General features: G+C 39.3%; 1 long non-coding RNA gene across 6 annotated transcripts in view; it reads left to right on the forward strand.

Moving 5' to 3' along the window:
- LOC118825682 overlaps window positions 1-17,488 on the forward strand; it is a 112,354-nt gene that overhangs the window by 66,347 nt on the left and 28,519 nt on the right. For 5 of the 6 annotated variants that reach the window (XR_005008682.1, XR_005008686.1, XR_005008685.1 and 2 more), the window contains 2 exons: window positions 9,353-9,433; window positions 15,402-15,485. This is a non-coding gene — a long non-coding RNA (uncharacterized LOC118825682). Of the gene's footprint in view, window positions 1-9,352; window positions 9,434-9,756; window positions 9,916-15,401; window positions 15,486-17,488 lie in introns of all 6 variants that reach the window. The other variant, XR_005008683.1, reaches the window with a different exon arrangement.

Raw genomic sequence — 17,488 nt, forward strand, 5'->3', positions numbered from 1 at the left:
GTCGTTTCCCATCCATTTGACCCTGTCCAGTGTGAGGTTTGGGCAAGTTTCCCAGAGTGCTCTACTGCTAACCTGCCCTGAAGTAGGAGACCCTGAAAGGTTGGACATCTCTAAACACCTACCATGAGGATTATGGATGGATTGGCTTTACAGATAAAAACATGCTGTGGTTTAAGTGTAACAGTGAAAACAGAGATCTTATATTGATTAAGATACCAATAGCTGTATCCACTCAAATTAAATAAATGTCTTTCTTTTAGCCATTCTGGACTTTTTAGCTATGGATTTCATTCTTTTCTGGCAGGTTGAGTGACTATTGGTCTGTGAGACTCTGCCACTCTGTTAGAGCTGTGACATGATTACTACCAATTGATAATTATGATGAACCAACTATATTTTGTTCATTGATTAATCGTATTCCTCCAGCTTCTTTCACTTTGCCCCTGTCTTGGCACCAGAGTACCATCTGTGCAACAAACGGTTTCTTATCAGTAGTATCCATCTGCAGAGCCATAGTACCACAGTTTTAGCCCTCACACTGTCAGACCCCACCTTTAGCTCTCTGCACCTCTTTTTTGGAACTGCATTTGCTTTTTTGGCTCTCATGAGTATAGAAACAAACAAGGAATGAACATGTACTACAATACTCACAAAATGAGAGAAACCATTTTTGACAGAGAAACTGTTTGTATTTATAGTAACATTTTTTTCTTTTTTCAGTAGTAGAGTATATTTCGGTGCTGCAGGTTGCAATTGTGCATACACAGGTGTAAAACATTACTGATTAGCTGATCATCCATACAGCCAATCTCTTTGGCTCAAACACACCACAAACTTCCTTTTATTTCATGCTTGCTTAAACTGTTCCCTACTGTCTGTGTAGTGCACTACATAGGTCTTAAAATAATGACTCTGGCACCTAAACAATGCATAATATGTCTAGGTTAACAAAGAGCCATTTGAGATTCAGTTGCATGTGCACAATTCCCTTCAGGACAGTATACAATTTGTGTGTAGAAGGCCAAAGTTCATAACTCATACACACTATGTATGAAATAAAGAGCCATTTGGGACTAAGCCATACCAGCAAACACAAAACATTTTCACAACGTTGTTTACTTTCTTTCAACATTGCTACAACTATGTCAAAAGGTAGTGCCATTTACATTGTCTTAACAAGGTTGTCAAAAATCGATTTATCAGTCTACTCAGCCTTTAGCAGAGCTCAGCAGCACTTAGATTAATAACTGATCATTTATCATTGATTTATCAGTCTACTTAAGCTTTTGCAGAGTTCAGTAACACTGAGATTAATAACTGATATCTCATTGATTTATCAGTCTACTCAGGCTTTAGCTTGAACTTTAGTGTTTGTAAAGAAGCCATTAATTGAGGCCCTCTTTAGAATTCATCTAGCAAGCAAGTGTGCTATTCTGAAATAGTTTATGAACAAGTATTGATGGTGTTTCTTTTGAATATTTAATGTTTTTATTTATGGATAGGTATTCTAAAAGGATTCTCCTAAAAATGTAAAACGTAACTGTGTTCTCAGTACTGCATTTACAAGATGTAGCTTAGACTGAATGCAGATACTTAGTTTTTGTATTCTGAATACATAGTTCCCATAGTTGTATTCCATTATAAACCAACCCTGGCCATAACTTTGTGTGATTTTCTTCAAAATTTGTGGATTGCCCTACCATTTGCACTGTTCTAAAATGTCCTCCGCTCCAGAGTTCTAGATTGTTCTCCTACCCAAGTCACACTGTTGTAGAATGTTTTGTCCATTCACACTGGTTCATTTATCGGTTCTTATTCTAGACCAGCCAGTTTCCAGCTTTAGAATGTTGGTGTTTGTTGCAGAGTGAAGAGGGAACCTCTGCCATGCACTCAGACATGATACACATATGTATGTAATATTCATATCTGGCTTGGGGAGAAGAGGCCCACTGTGGCTCACATGAAAGTGGAAGTGATTAACCCTGTGACACAGTGCTCTGCTTCCTTAGGTCACAGTCAGGGTGGAGATGGAGGATGTCAAATGCGTTTGGACATGGTGTCGCGCTGCATGCATTCAACTCCGATTCTCTAAAGCGAAAGCCTTCATCACGCATATTGTGCTCGTCCCATTATTCTGACCCTTGCTGAGCTTAGTCGAATTAAGAGTGCTATTGTTCCGCTGAATATGTGCAGTACTTTGAGGTTTTGCAGTCTCTGGCCCCCATGGTTATGCATAGATGGACACAGTTTCAACTTCATATATATTTCTGCTCTTGCGTGGCACTCGGGTCTCTTCAACTCAAAGATGAAATGGGGGAAAAAGCCTAAAACAGAGAAAACCCAAGAATCTTGGAAAAGAATAAGAGCGAAAGTACACCATAAACATTAGCTCATGTTGACTTGGCTCGGCTGTCCAAAAGGTTCCAAATGTAGGGCTGCGTCTTTTTTGATCCTCCAAAATAGATGCAACCCTAGCCTCTCATCTGCGCGTGCCAGTGGGTTGGTGGTAGCGTGTGCTCAGCAAAACAGCCTGGCCGATCCTTCCTCTGCGTTTTTCAGGTTAACTTAACTCAAAACAGTGTGCTGTATTTATTTAGACCACCCCTTCGCCCAAGCATTGTTCTGTGCACTGTAAGTAATGTGGTCAGCTCTTAATGTTATGGCGCACTGTAGGACATTTTTATTGGTTGCAGATGGTTGTGCTCCAGCCAGTGAAAGCCACAGAAGAGAAGCACTGTTGAGACTTTGCAGTGAAGGAATCATTTGGTGGTCCCGATAATGAGTTAATCACCCTGCTCCTCCTTGTTGGCAGAGTTCATAGAAAGGCCTATTTACTCAATGCCTTTTTGACTGACACTTGCTGAACCATTGGTTGTACCAAGGTTTACTTGGCTTGTTCTCTGTCGCACTGTTTGTTAGCTAGCTTGCGGTCGCTTGACAAGAACTGAACTTCGTCACAAAGGGCTGCCCTAACTCCTTTAATGATGTGTCTGTCAGTTGAGACTTAAAACGATTAACATACAGTTTCCCATGGACTGCACCATGCTAATTTGAGTGGACTGAAAGTCTTCTTATTGTTCTTGGTTCTGCCTGCACATGGAGCACTCAGTCAGGCTTAGACTGTCATTGTAAATCAGATAGTCAGCCGTTCCAGAGTGCCTCCAGACCATATGAAAACAAAGGAAACACAGACAATGGGAGTTTTTACAGCGTCCGGAGCTTTAATGGCTCAAATATACATACACATCAACGTATTGTGATTTATCAAGGGGAATTTGGCAAAGTTTGTAAGGTCTCGAAATGGTGGAGATTCAATGGGAGGTCAGGCCGACACCATGTGCGTGAAATAACTGCAAGTAGATTGAATTTGGATCAGTAGGTAGTTCTAGAATGACATCATGCTGAGGTGCCTTATAGAAGATCCACATAATGAAGCTGCTGCTTTCATAAGAGTAAAGAAAATGTGTTTGATCTTGAGGCCTAAAATACACTACTATTTAATAATGCAGAATCACATTTCAAAATCAGAACTCTTATAAAATAGACATCAAACTCTGCTTTCAGATGTTTTGTTCACCATGTTTAATTTACAGTCATTTGCTTCTGGATATTTTTGTTATCTTCATTCTCAATTTTATTTAACTTTTCTCAGTTATTTTAGAATCAACTATGGCTCCATCATTCCAGATACGTTTAACATTTCTTATTTTGGTACCACTTTACAATAAGACTACCCTTAAAAAGGGTTCATGAATAGTTAAAATCATTTTTTTAATGTTATTAAGATATTAATTAAATCACCAAAACATCAAAAGTGTCAATATATAAACAAATAAAGTTATAACACATTCATTAAAAGGGCAGAAGTTATATCGGAATAGGCAATAGGAATAGGAACAGGTATAATGCTGACTGGTGGAGAATGCAAAGAAAGATACATAACCAGCCAGATCTGCAGTTTAACAGTATAAATGAGTGTACGTTCATTTTTCAGTAGCAAACAGGTCACTGTTAACCTTTTTATGTGTGTGTTGTATGTAGTGTTTATGACCTAATTAATAACCAATAAACTAATGATAAAAACAATAAAATACAAATTTTTAACCATTCATAAACCCTTTCTGAAGTGGTGCTCTTATACATCTTCCTACTAATTATTTGAAAGCTATGAAGTTGCTTGCACGTGGCTCTGAACTTGAGCACGTGTGGAAGTGTAGAATCATGCCAAACTATAGGAATGCAGAATGCGTGCTGGCAGGCAGGGACATCTCTCCATTTCCATATGTGTGCAATACTCACTAACATATAGCACAGCCAGCAAGCTATACAGAGAGAGAGAGGTGTCTAAATAGCTCAGTCTCAATGTAGCCTGATGTCAGGCTGGGTGTGACATGCAACTGACGCACTGGCCACTCATACTACCCTCACACACTGCCCTGTCCATCTGCTCCATTCGTGCCGTGAGCAGTCCATGCCTCATCTTATTATGTAAGTGGAATCCAAAAGAGGGAAGGAAAGGGGGAAAGAGAAGAGGTAGAAAAAGGAAGGAGAAAGAAGACAAGAAGGAAGCAGCGGTATGCAAAAAGGGAAGAAAGAAAGACAGAGAGAGAGAATGAGAGGGGGAGGATATATTTTTAGGAGTCTCCAGGCTCGTCTGAAACCACTTCAGTGGCTCGGGCAGCGCGCCTGGAGCTGCTGGGTTTCATTGTGCAGTGTGCCGTCCGCAAAGACAGGCCGTGCTTTGTGCAAGCGCACCACAGCCAGGGCACCTAACGAGGGGTTCCTACACTCCAAATAAAAGAGTGCAGCTGTATCAAGGCCACCCCTACTAAAAATAACACCACCCCCCACCCCCAAGTCCCCCCTGTTTAATTAGAGCGACGTCAGGATTCCTCCTCATTCTGCCAAAGGGAGCAGGATGTGGAGGGGACTCACAGTCAACCATGACAAATAACAGAGGGGCAAAACGAGAGAGAATTGGGCCTTCTAAAATATTATCTTTGTCTTTTTCTGAGTTTTTTTTTTTTGTTTTTTTGTTTTTTTTTCTCTTTTCTCTTTTCTCTATTGGGCCAGTACAGGTGTGTGTATATACTCCATTGTCTAGAATGGTGGATCTTAAACGATTCATGGACTAAATGGTTTGGTTTGAGGAACAAAAATATATTTGTACTGCAGTTCTTAGGATGCCCCTTTAAAATCTCATCTTTGGCTTATTTTTCTTTGGCTTATTTTTTTTTTATTTTTACAATCGATCAAGGAACAGGTGGGTATGCACATGTAACCTTAAAAAGAAAGGTGCCAATGAGTGTTTTTTGCAGTGATGCTACATTAGGACCACTTTTGATTCCCTTAATAACCTTTCATTTGTTTGCTTCTTTTTCTAAGTGAGATGTGTCCATAGTAATTGAACTTTAAACTGTTGGGTTACCTACTGAAACTAACATAGATGACATTGTTGTAGAACAGTGGTTTTCAATGCCGTGCAATCCACACTTTTTCTTTATCCCTATGTGTTGCAAGTTGGGTTAAAACAAAATGTTGAACTGTCTGGGGGCCCTGTGGACCACTTTTTGGAAGAACTGTTGAGCTGCACCAGTTGAACACATTGTGCATGCCTATACAAAAAGCCACCTATGGTAAGGTGTTTTAGGACATCCTCAGACTCATCTTTTACTGAACTGTACTATTATGTTTTTGTATTTTACAGAGATTAAACTTTAACTCAAACACTTTTTCACTTTGTTTGCTTACCATTGCTTACTATTTCAGGGATAGGAATAAAAGGTAAAGCAAAGAAAAAATAATATCCCCCCGATATCCCCCTAAATGGCTTAACAGTTTACCACAGTTATTTTCTACATGGTTATGCAAATAAGAGAATTTTATTTCTAGCACAGACCTAGAGTGCACTATACTACAGTTTGAATTGAGTAATTCTTAACAGTTTTCTAAAATCGTTTTTGTTTTTATTTATTTAGTTTCTCAGAAAGTAATGGTCCAGTCCAACTGCGTATGCACATGCTCTATTGCAATTTGGCTTGGGTAATCTTTGAGCTCTGGTCATCAAGACTTCAAAAAGACTGCTTGACCTGTAAATGTTTGGAGTATATGCTCCACTGTACAGCCATGAAAAAGTCAGGATAGAAAGCTAGACCAAAGGAACCATGAGACAGTTTAACTCATATCTACCCTGACTGCTGTTAATATGTAATGAGCATCGCATTAGCCCTGTCTAATGATTCTATAAGCTGCTGTTTAATAATGGAAAACATCTCTTGAGCCTTAAATGCTGACATTGCAACTCACAGCACAGGCAATGGAAAAAATATAAATGTAAAGACAACAGTCTCAAGAAGGTATTTGGTCTAAAACACTTAACTAAAGAACTTTAACTAAGGCTGGCCTTTGCTCTTGACAAGAGATATGATGTATTTCTTCATTTCACAGCCTTATATTGTAAGAACATTCATGATGATATTCACACCTCATTAACATCTCTTCAATACTGGCTCTTACAGTAATGATAATAGTATGTTTCTCCTTGACTTCACATTGGTTAATGTGTTCAGTGTAACTTAACTAGTGTTTTCTGCTGCTACTATATCAGCTGTTTTTCCATTGCCTTTACTGTACTAAGAGGTAATGATTTCCCCATATAATACTAAAGCTAACCATGCATTTTAACCCTGCCGGCGAATAAGCGTGAGAACCACAGTCCTGTACATGGTCTGGGAGAAGGCGCCTCCATTTAGTTATTCATTTTTCTCAATGGTTAAACATTCCCTGCCCCTTAGCTTCATTTCTTTTTGCACTTACAGCAGGTTACATACATGGACTACATTATCAGTTCGGCACTGTTCAAACTCAACACAAAAGAATACAAAGTATTGCCTACAGTGTTCACAAAAGTCAATTGAGTCAGTCTGTATGAGAGTATAGTGTTAGTGCTGTTTGGTCTGCAGCAGTGGGTCAATAAAGCATTTCACCCCTCACTGCTTCACTGTGTCAAGCATTTTATTGTGTGTCAGCAATGGACACTGATAGGAAGCAATTACAGGGGTCAGAGGTGAAGTGATTAGCAGTAATTAAGGTTAGCGGGGCTGCTAATTGTCTGTGGTGTGCAGAGACAAGGTCATTGGACATTGTCTCTATGTCAGATTCCTAATGTGGAGGGTTCTGTTTCTCTGGCCAAAAAGAGCTTAGATACTTTTCACCCCACCGAACACCATATGACCCATGTGTTTTCCTTTTTGTCTGAAAAATCTTTTCGAATGTTCTTGGTAAGTTCTTGGGAAAGGCAGTTTTGTTATATACTTTCGTGAAAAATGCCCACTCCCCTTCACAGATGTGAGTCTGCATCTATGGTTCTTTTGTGTGTGCAAAATCCCCCTCAGAAACCCTGACTAAACTTTGTCTGATGCTATCAGGAACTCGCCAAAGCAACCAGGCATGCATGTGGCCATTTCCGTTTCATGGCTCTGTTCACTTTTGCATGGAGAATGGACGATGAGCCGCTCCTGTTTTTGAAGCCTCTCTGCTCATGAATGCCCATTCAGTGCCTGTTTGGAAACATAAAGCTGTGTTTGTCTTAATGGATGTCAATCTTGTGCTTATCTAGACGGTTAACGATATGTGAAACAGATAAAGATCGTTTTCTACATTAGAATCCATTGGATCCAATGAGCTTCATGTTTCTGGAATCTGGACTAGAATTGTGTGAGTCAAGAATGCCCTGTAGAAGACAAATCATAATTCCAATAAAGTTTAACTGCTTATAAAAACAGAAAACACACTTTATAAACTTTGTTTTTTGTAAATACACAATCATTCCAAATTTGAAGTCTGCCTTACCTTCATAAAAAGCTCATCTTTCCTTTTAACAACGCTTAATAATCGTTTGGGGACTAAAGACACCTGCTGATCCAGTTTTTAAAGGTAGATTTTAAATTTGTTCCCCATTCTTCGGTTGTACAAGTCTTCAGCTGTATAACTGTTTGAAACTTTGGTTGTTGTATGTTTTCAACATGTTTTCAATGGCAAAAAGGTCTGGACTCCAGACAGGCCAGTCTAATGCCTGCACTGTCTGATTATGCAGGTGTGGTGTTATAACATGTGTAAGTGTGGCTTGGCGTTGGCTTGGCGAAGTAATTATGCTAGATGTCAGCATTATGTTGCTCCAAAATATGTATATACCTTTTAGCATTAATGGTGCCTTCATAGATGTGCAAGTTACCCAATAATATCTCCCCATACCATGACAGACCCTGGCTTTTGAACTTTATGCTGGTAACAGTCAGACTGGTGCTTTTCTTCTTTGGCCCAGAGAACACAGCCATTTCATAAACGTTCTGAAAGGTTGACTTGTCAGACCACAATACGTGTTTTCACCGTGCATCAGAGCTTTTCAGATTTACTTGAGCCAACAACATTCAGAGGCGTGACAGTTTTTAATGCTGTTTTGGTTCTCGCAGTTGTGGGCATTCTATTGTGGTTTTTGGCCTTGCCCTTTTCAAAGAGAGATTTCTCCAAATTACCTGAATCTTTTAGTGATAGCATAATATCTGACCTAAATGACCAGGCCTTTCCTGAAGGCTCCTTTTATACCCAAGCATGATTGTATCCTTTGTTCAACATTATGAACATTTCACAACATTCCTAGTCTTAGTCCTGTGCCAACCCTTTTGGAATGTGTTGCAGGCATCAATTTCAGAATGAGCACATATTTATAAAAAATATAGGTAAAACATTGAAATATCTTTTGATTTTTGTTTAAATACAGGTCAAAGTGAATTTACAAATGATGCTTTCTGTGTCTCAATTTCCAACTTTTTGGAATTGAGGTTTGTATATTTTTTGTGTTTTAGTTTAGCCATACAAGGCAGAAGTGTGCAGCTTCCACACTAAGAGGACCAGCTTTTAACACAGGACTCCAAAAGCCCCTTTAGTGTTGAGACAGTGCAAAACTAATTTGGCCTTTGGAATGAAACATGGTGAAAACACATGCGACAGACCCACACAGCAGCAGTTTAACAGCCTTTTGTCCCAGACACCACCAAATCATTCCCAAGCAGTGCTGCTTTGGTCATGCAGGTAGTGAAATACTCCACATCTAATTTTTCTTTCTTTTTTGGGTGAAAGCAAACAGTTTTTGCTTAGAAGTCTTTTTTACTCCTACAAAATGGTGCTTGCTTTGTATTAAATGCTGAATGTTGTTTTATGTCTTAGAGAGCAATTAAATGCCTCACAAAAGGCCTAGTTTATGAACAGAAGGGATATAAGAGCAGGGAGAGCATTTTTTGTTGTGGCCAGTTTACTGTGATTTCCCTAAAGCAAATGCTTTTTGTATTTGCAGGTTGTGATGTCCCAGACTGTAGCATGTCCCCTGAAACCTTACAGAACATATTTCCACCGAACGTCATCATAAATCAACAAGGTAAAATGGTCCTCTGTTGCTATTTCTGCTCAGAAGCATCAGCCGTATTTCCACTAATCCCCTTCACCTTCAAAGAAAGAGAGCCTGTGTCTCCCTCAGCTTTTACATACTTAATACATTCAGCATGTGAGACAAACCCAACCAAATATTTACAGTTACATCTAAATGTACTTACACATTCCAGTGTAGATGCAAGCTAGTGTTAAATAAGGCCAAAGTTTTGTAAGACCTACTCCCCCAAATTTAACACATCATATGAGAAATTCAGGGAAATGAGGCAACTCTTCCTGGTTAGCTGTAAATTATACCATGTGACCTTGCAGACCACGTAGAGCGTTGAAGCCCACACCAACTGAGGCCACCGGCAGAGAAGGCCTTGGGGTGAGAGGACAGCTGAGATGTTTGGTCGGGGAGTAATGCAATGGTCAGAATGCTCATCTTGTGTGTAGAACACCTAGAAGGCCAGCGTTGGAGCAGCACTGGTCAGAAAGTTAGATGCTATTAGTGAGTAAAGCTGCATAATACGGTAAAAAAAATATCATATTTCATACAATTGTAATGTGAGGGGGTTCTCAGTGGAAACTCAATTTGCAACTCAATTTTTGTCCATAATGCATCTTTACGTAGAACTTGGCACAGCAAACAGAATACAGGAGGGAAAATGACCCTCAGTCTAAATCACAGCTCATACCGTTAGCTGGCTTAATTTAGCTCTCACTAACCTGCTACAACATCCAGCCCTGGCAGTTCTTTGCTCCCCCCGCCCATCACATTAAGAGTCCATGCAAAGCTTCGTATTTTTAACTAAATTGATTTACATTTGTTGGAACATGTTAATGCCTTGATTCATTCCAACACCCAAAGAACATATATATATAATATAGGACAATTTTACTGTCCAAAAAAGTAGTTCCATTGACTGAGAGTAATCAGTGGAATGATACAGGTGTGGTGAAAACTCTGGTGCACCATGACTGTTAGAGCTGGGCTTTCAGTCCATAAACATCAAAACCTGGCCTAAAACCTCTACAGTAGTGCTAATTTCTGCTTAATGTTGTATTTAGGACTTACAGAAGGCCTAGAGTGACTTTTTCCCTCGTGAAATTCGTACCGGCTGTGGGAAATCAAATCGTGACTGGCTGATTCCAGTCATTCCAGACAATTATGTTGGCAGTTAATCTAACACGCAAGTCCTTCAGTCCAGCTCCTGAAGACTTAACCACTGAGACAGGTTGCTTGGCTGTATCTACCTAGATAACAGGGGTAAAAAGTCTTGACTGGACAATTTTCCTTTGTGCATGGCAAGATTTTAATCATTTTGTTTACAACCAAAACTTAGCAAAAAGAGTATGCAGTACTTGCAGAGTTTAAACAGAACCATGACAATAATATTAATTAAAAATTAGCCACAAATTACAGATGCATTTTTAATTCTCAGAAACAGTAAACCTTCTCTGACAACAAGGGTAGAAGATTTTTCACCCAGTCAGACTGTGTATTTGTAACTAACTGTTGTGACAAAGTAACAATTAGCAAATGATAAACTGTGCAGACCTTCACCTGAAAAAAAACCCAGGTCAAAGATTTCACATGGAATTCTACTTTAAAAAAGTTTAGTCTCTTTAGAGGCAAATCGTTCATTAGTGTTGCAGTCAAAGTCAAAGTGTAGCTCACTCAAGCTTATTTTCCTTTTGCATAGGCTTGTTGTGAAGTCGTTCGTTAGTTGTATGCATTGTGCTTGTTGTCATGTTCTTGCAACGCTTTCCCAGCTTAGAGCGGATATGCGAGCAGATGCGTCTGCCTGTTCTTAAAGGAGTGTGAAAGATTCTCCCGCCGTTCAGCAATAACTGCCTCAAAAAGGGAGACAGAGTTAAATGACCCCTCTCCAACATTTAGACTATAATCCTGAGAAGCTTATGCTAAGCCTGGACGACAGAGACTGCTACTTATGTGTTTGATCAACTGGGTACAGGATTGCTCCCAAACTCTATTACACCAGATGAAAGTCGTTCAGCCTTAAAAACTGCAAGAGAGTCTCTTCTGCAGGTCTCAAGTCAAACCACCCACCCGTTTTACTTCGACCCACAATTACTTTGAGCGGAGGTCAGTCGCCCAGAATTGTCGCTGTCTGTTCATGCTCAGCCACAGAGATGCATGTGTGGGTTGGGAAGGAATGAAAGGGAGACATTAACCCTTTCTTTACTCATGAGCAACAAGCAACACATTTGGGTCAATGAGGGCATAAGAGGTTTTTTCCCAGCGCAAATGAGGCTCCATATTAAAACAACTGCACAGTAGCAACCAGCAAAGCCATGGATAGAGTTAATTAGGATGTGTTTCGGCTTAGTGTTATAAAATATTAAGATTCTGGAGCACTACTATGCAAATATATATTTCATAAGTTGTCTATTAGAGAATGTTATGAATAGTGTATTCATATGTTTTGGAGCAGCCGAAACAGGCTAGCAACTGTAGGGTCGCTGGTTCAAATTTAAATTTGACAGGGAATTAGCATTTTGGCTTAAGCTCAGATGCCCCAGAGGTACTTAGGAACAGAACTTTTTTTCAGTACTTTTTTTTTTACTGGACAGAACATCTCAAAAAAGAAAGATCTATGCAGGCTTAGCCTGAATAAAACTGTTAAATTCTGTCAGTTTGGACAATTTCAGTAAGTTTGCACTTTAAAAGAATGACCTCAAAACAATTCAGTTTAATTATATCTCAATAAAAGCAGTACATCAATTTGCTAAAGTTCAAAATTCACCTGCATCATCATCAATTTGAGACTTCTAGCAACTATAGTGCGCCTTCATGTGGGAATCTAGCTATTGTCCAGCAGTGCAATGAAATGGCAGAATGGCTGTGTAATCCCCACTTGCTAATGGCAGCAGGCTTGCGGTATCAGCAGCCAGTGAGGGAGTCCAGAGTGGGTTATCTGATAGCTTCGTCTACTCCTCCGTAATCAAACTGAGTGAAGCCTGTGTGAGGCCTGAGAGGGCAGTGTGGCTCAGTGCCAGCATCACAGTCGCCTTGGGACACACGGACAACCCCATAAACACCTCTGTTACATACTGAGCAGCTAGTAAAAGTTCAGGACATTGTGTGTGTTTTTTCAGTGTGGAATTATGTTATAAAATTGGAGATCAGAGCTACAAGCAGTAGTAGTTTAACAGGAGCTCCAGCAATTGATTTGCTGAAACACCTGCAGTCCTGCGTCTTAGGCATCTTAGAAAAGGATATGCAAAGCCATTTGTCTGGACAGTAGGCTTTTAACAGTTAAATAATATATCAGAGTAAATGCAAATAAATAAATAAACAATACATTGTAATTCTATGCATCAGTCTATCTAGTATTTACACTTACCATATTGCTCTTGTTGTATTATATATTGCTCTTGTGTTATTGTTTTGTTATCCGGTGTCAACCAGAGGAGAATGGGTTCCCCTTTTGAGTCTTGGTACCTAAGAAACCTTGGATTTTTTACAACACCCATTGTAAAAGTGCTATATAATTAATGTTAAATTGAATTAAATTGAATTGAATTTAGCATCTGCTTCAGCTAATCGATTCTTTATTAAATTAAATCAGGTGCTGCTGATGGAATTTAACAAGTCCTTGGAATCCTTGAGTTTGGTCAGGAACCAAATCTGTTTTCTTTTATTGTACCAAAACATTCCTTTTTTTATTGTTTAGTTATGTTTATTTGTATTTATTCTAATGTTATATATTACTGGCAGAAACACATTTACTACCGAGAATAGTTTTTAACAATTTCTGTGACTGCGTAAGACTTTTGCACAGTACTGTACACTGCATAATTAAATCCCTAAATGCAAGAACCTCCTACCTAAAAAAAACATTTAAATCTCCTACAGAAGTTCTTATACCTTTAGATATGCACTGTTATTATTTTGTATTGTTTGTAAACCCTACTTTTTAGGATGGAAGCTGAAGAACAGTAGGAATCTACCTCATAAAACCAAACAAAAGTGGCTCTCTAAGTGCGGCCTTCAGATTAGATAGTGCAGAACGTGGTTAGAAGTGCTTAGACTGATAGTGAGCACTCAGCAATATTTGTTAGTTTTTTTTATAAAGATTCAAATGCTATCCTTATATATTTTGCAAGTTATCTTTGCCCTAGGGAGAACGGTTGAGAAACCCGAATATCGAAACAATCTTCCCTACTGACTTGAAAGCCTAGTAAACTCCCAGTGAACTTATCTATTTTTAATTTCTCAATACTGACTTATTCATCAGCCAGACGTCTATGGGCTCGGTGCTTTACACGGGTGTTGTTAGTGCCTGAGAGGTCAGAATGGGACACAGAAACGTGCCTTACACGCCTCCGCTTTGCACCAAAGAGACCATAGATGCAACAGGATAACAGCCTTTGTTTATCCTCATCATGACAATGAACATCTGTCCTGCTCCAGCGAAGATTTAGCCCTGGCAATGAAATGCAGGAATAATACACTGTTTAAGCTTTTAGCGCAGGGCTGGGCCACCGAGACAAGACCAATAATACAGTTGTTGGTAATGACTGACAGGCTAGTAACCAGTGCAATCTCAGATTAATTTACTGACCTGATTTTAAGGGTGAAGCTTTCTTTAAATGTTTTTCGTCATTGTGGTGGTGTAACGATGCGGTAGTGATGTGGGACAGCCAGAATGAAATGTTCCAAGCTCAGAGCTGACGGGCCATCCTGCTGTTACCAGGGGTCACACTGTGCTGGTGACAATGTCGGACCACATTACAGCTGACACAAGACGATTATCTTTTCATAGGGCGCAAGTAGTGCAGCCACCTACTACTGCATTACGATTTTAAAAGGAGCTCAGTGACCCACGCTGGAGTGTGTGTGGTTTTTGCCTGGAGCTTGCTGTTCAAAGTCCTGTTCCAGTTTGCTGGTGAGTTTTATATTAGTGGTGAGCCGTGGCTGTTAGAGTTGGGCCTTAATGCTGTCTTAAAGGAAAGAAAAAATAAAACTTCTCTGATAATGCTAATTTTGCACTAAGCTAACAGCGATTCGCATAAACGTTTTTGGCAGTTTTATTTGAAGCTTGTAAGACGCATATTGACATATGATTTACCTCGTAGCAGTTTTACAGTAATTCCTCCAGAGTCTTGGCACAGAGCTGCCACCGCGGTTTTCCATCTGACTGACGTTAGCTACGTATAAGGTTGCCACATGTTCAGGATTTCCCTGGATTTTCCAGGTTTTGGTTGCCTGTCCAGGAAAAAATTAATTCCATTCCTGGAATCCAAGCATTTTCATATGTTAGTATTTATTATGAACTTGCTTCTTTTTTTTTGCTTCTTTTTATCCAGTCTAACCATTTGTATTCCAAAAATGGGTGTGATGATTTTAGATTTCCCTCAACGGAGGGACAAGTGTTTGGGAAGGTGCACTGATGGTGACATGTTTAGGCACTGGGCAGCACTGCAACACAATAACTAAGAAGATTAGATTCTGTAGCTGAACTGACTTCTGTTTGCCTTAGAGCATAGCTACCCATCTGCTGAATTTATCAAAAACATCAAGCCTCTGATCGAGTGTCCAGGAATTTTAGAGCACTAAGGTGGCAACCCTAGTTACGTACCACTTGTACTCACAGTAAGTGATGCATCAAGGACTAGAAGACCTAGAGTGATGTTTTTTCTTACAAACAAAATGGTCCCAAAAATGGTCTGTTCCTAATAATATTGGTGATTAATCTGACATGTTAGACCTTCAGTTCAGCTCCTAAAAGCCTAATCAGTGGAAGAGCTTGCTTGGTTGTGTCTACCTAGACATTACGGAGACAAAAACCACGAGTGGATAATTTCACATTGGGCATTTAACCCAAAAAAATAATTACCAATGAAATAAGAATATTACTAAAGTTTGAAAGAGTTTAAAAGAACAAGCATTATGATTGTATAACATAAAAAAGAAGTAAAATTTACAAACGTATTTTTTTTCACAGAAATCACAGAAGGCCCTGAAGATTCTTCACATTTTTATAAATGTTGGCTGGTAAAGAAAGAACGTCATCTTTTGGACAACACAGGTATGCCTGAAAACTGTTTCTCTGTATTTTTTCCACCTCTGGATTCCACATTGTGCTTTAGCTACAGTACAACTTTAAATAAGACACAGGCCTACAAGTAAAAAAGTTGTAAAGCATTGTGCCTTTTGGTGAACTTGAGAAAGCTCTAGCATATTCCATTATGATCTTCAAGGTTCAGCCCCTGTTGTGCTCGAGACCATACGCAAACACACATCTGATAGATGTTTCAGTCTTACCCACAAACCCTGTGTTTTCAAACGGCAGCGCAACTAGCACTCTGTGCTGCTGACTCACTGTAATGAGGACGATGATGAATGTGGCTTTCAGAGCGGAACCTGCAAGCAATTATCGATCGTGTGGCTGGAGGGCGGACTTGCTGGGGGCTGGCCATGTGGCACACAGTAGTCAGAGTGATGGTTAGGCAGCCAAGGGTTTGCATCCAAAATGGACACAAAGGGTCCTTGTCTTTATGATGAGCGATGATTGGTTTCATCTGTCGTCTTTTTGCCTCAGGCTGATATGCTCAAGATGCAGAGGAAATCATTTTATTGCATGGCATAGTCAGTGTGAAATCTGTCCTAGATCCTTTATTACATGGACTCTGTTCATATTGTAGAGAGTTATGTACTCTTTTTGAAGAAGGATCTGTCCATATTTAGGGCCAGAAAAAAATATTTCTTCCAATCATGGAGTGGTGACCAGACATTATTCTGCAGGATTTTCTGGTAGAGTAGCATTTATGGTTCCGTCAGTCATTTCAAGTTGCTCAGGCTCTGAAGCAGCAAAGCATCCCCACAGCATCACAATACCAACATCATCTTTGGCTGTTGGTATGATGTTCTTATTGTGGAATGCTGTGTTAGCTTTATGCCAAATCTAACAGGACCCCTGTGTTCCAAAAGGTTCCACTTTTAATTCATCAGTCCACAGAATTTTATTCCAAAAAGGCTTTTTTGACAGTGTTTTTTGGTAAATGTGAGATGAGCTTTTATGTTCCTCTTGAATAGATGAGGTTTTCACCTGTCAGCTCCTCCCATGGGTACTATTTTCTCAGTCTTTTTCTAATGATGGAATCATGAACACTGACCTTATCTGAGGCAAGCAAGTGGGGCCTGCAGTTCTTTAGATGTTTATCTGGGTTGTTTTGTGACTTCCTGGATGAGTTGTTGCTGTGCTCCTAGAGGAATTCTGTTAGGCTGGTCACTTCTGGGAAGCTTTACCACTGTTCCAAGTTTTCTCCATTTGGAGTTAAAGGTTATAACTTTGGTTAGCTGGAGCCCCAGAGCCTTAGAAATAGCTTTGTAACAGTTTTCAGACTGATATATTCTGATAACTTCATTTCTCATCTATTCCAGAATAGTGTGCTGCTTGTTGAGAATTTTTAGCCAACTTAATATTGCTGGAAAGGTTGTATTTAATTCATCAGGACTGGCAGTATTCATGCCTGAGTGTATCTAGTTTAATTAATCCCAGTTATCAACAAAAAAAATGTTAATTGGATGATTGATAAGGGCACAGTTACTTTTTCACACATGGCAAGTTGATGCTGGATGGCTTTTTTCCTTCAATAAATGAAATGATCATTTAAAAACTGTATTTTTGTTCACTCAGGATGTCTTTGTCTTAAATAAAATGTAGTTTGAAGATCTGAAACAGTTCATGTGTCACACATAAAAGAATACAGGAGGAAGCAAATACTTTTTCACAGTACTGTACTTTTTTAAAATAAATATGATTTTTTTATCGGGTAAGAAACAGTAATATGTTCATTAACATGAACAAGGGAATTTGAACAAAGCACATGAAGGATTTTCTTTTATAATCTGTTGGAGGTTAGAGCATATAACTGCATATCACTGAATATTTTAGGAAAACTTCTTTGGTTGAACTAAATTTCACCATATCGTGTTGGTCATTGGTAAATTACTGTCAGCCTCAGATGCTCCATCCACACGTACACGGAGTGTCTGATATCTATAGTAAACTAAGCTGGCCATAACTAT

This window comes from Colossoma macropomum, unplaced genomic scaffold (genome assembly GCF_904425465.1).
Source record: "Colossoma macropomum unplaced genomic scaffold, Colossoma_macropomum, whole genome shotgun sequence".
NCBI lineage: Eukaryota > Metazoa > Chordata > Actinopteri > Characiformes > Serrasalmidae > Colossoma > Colossoma macropomum.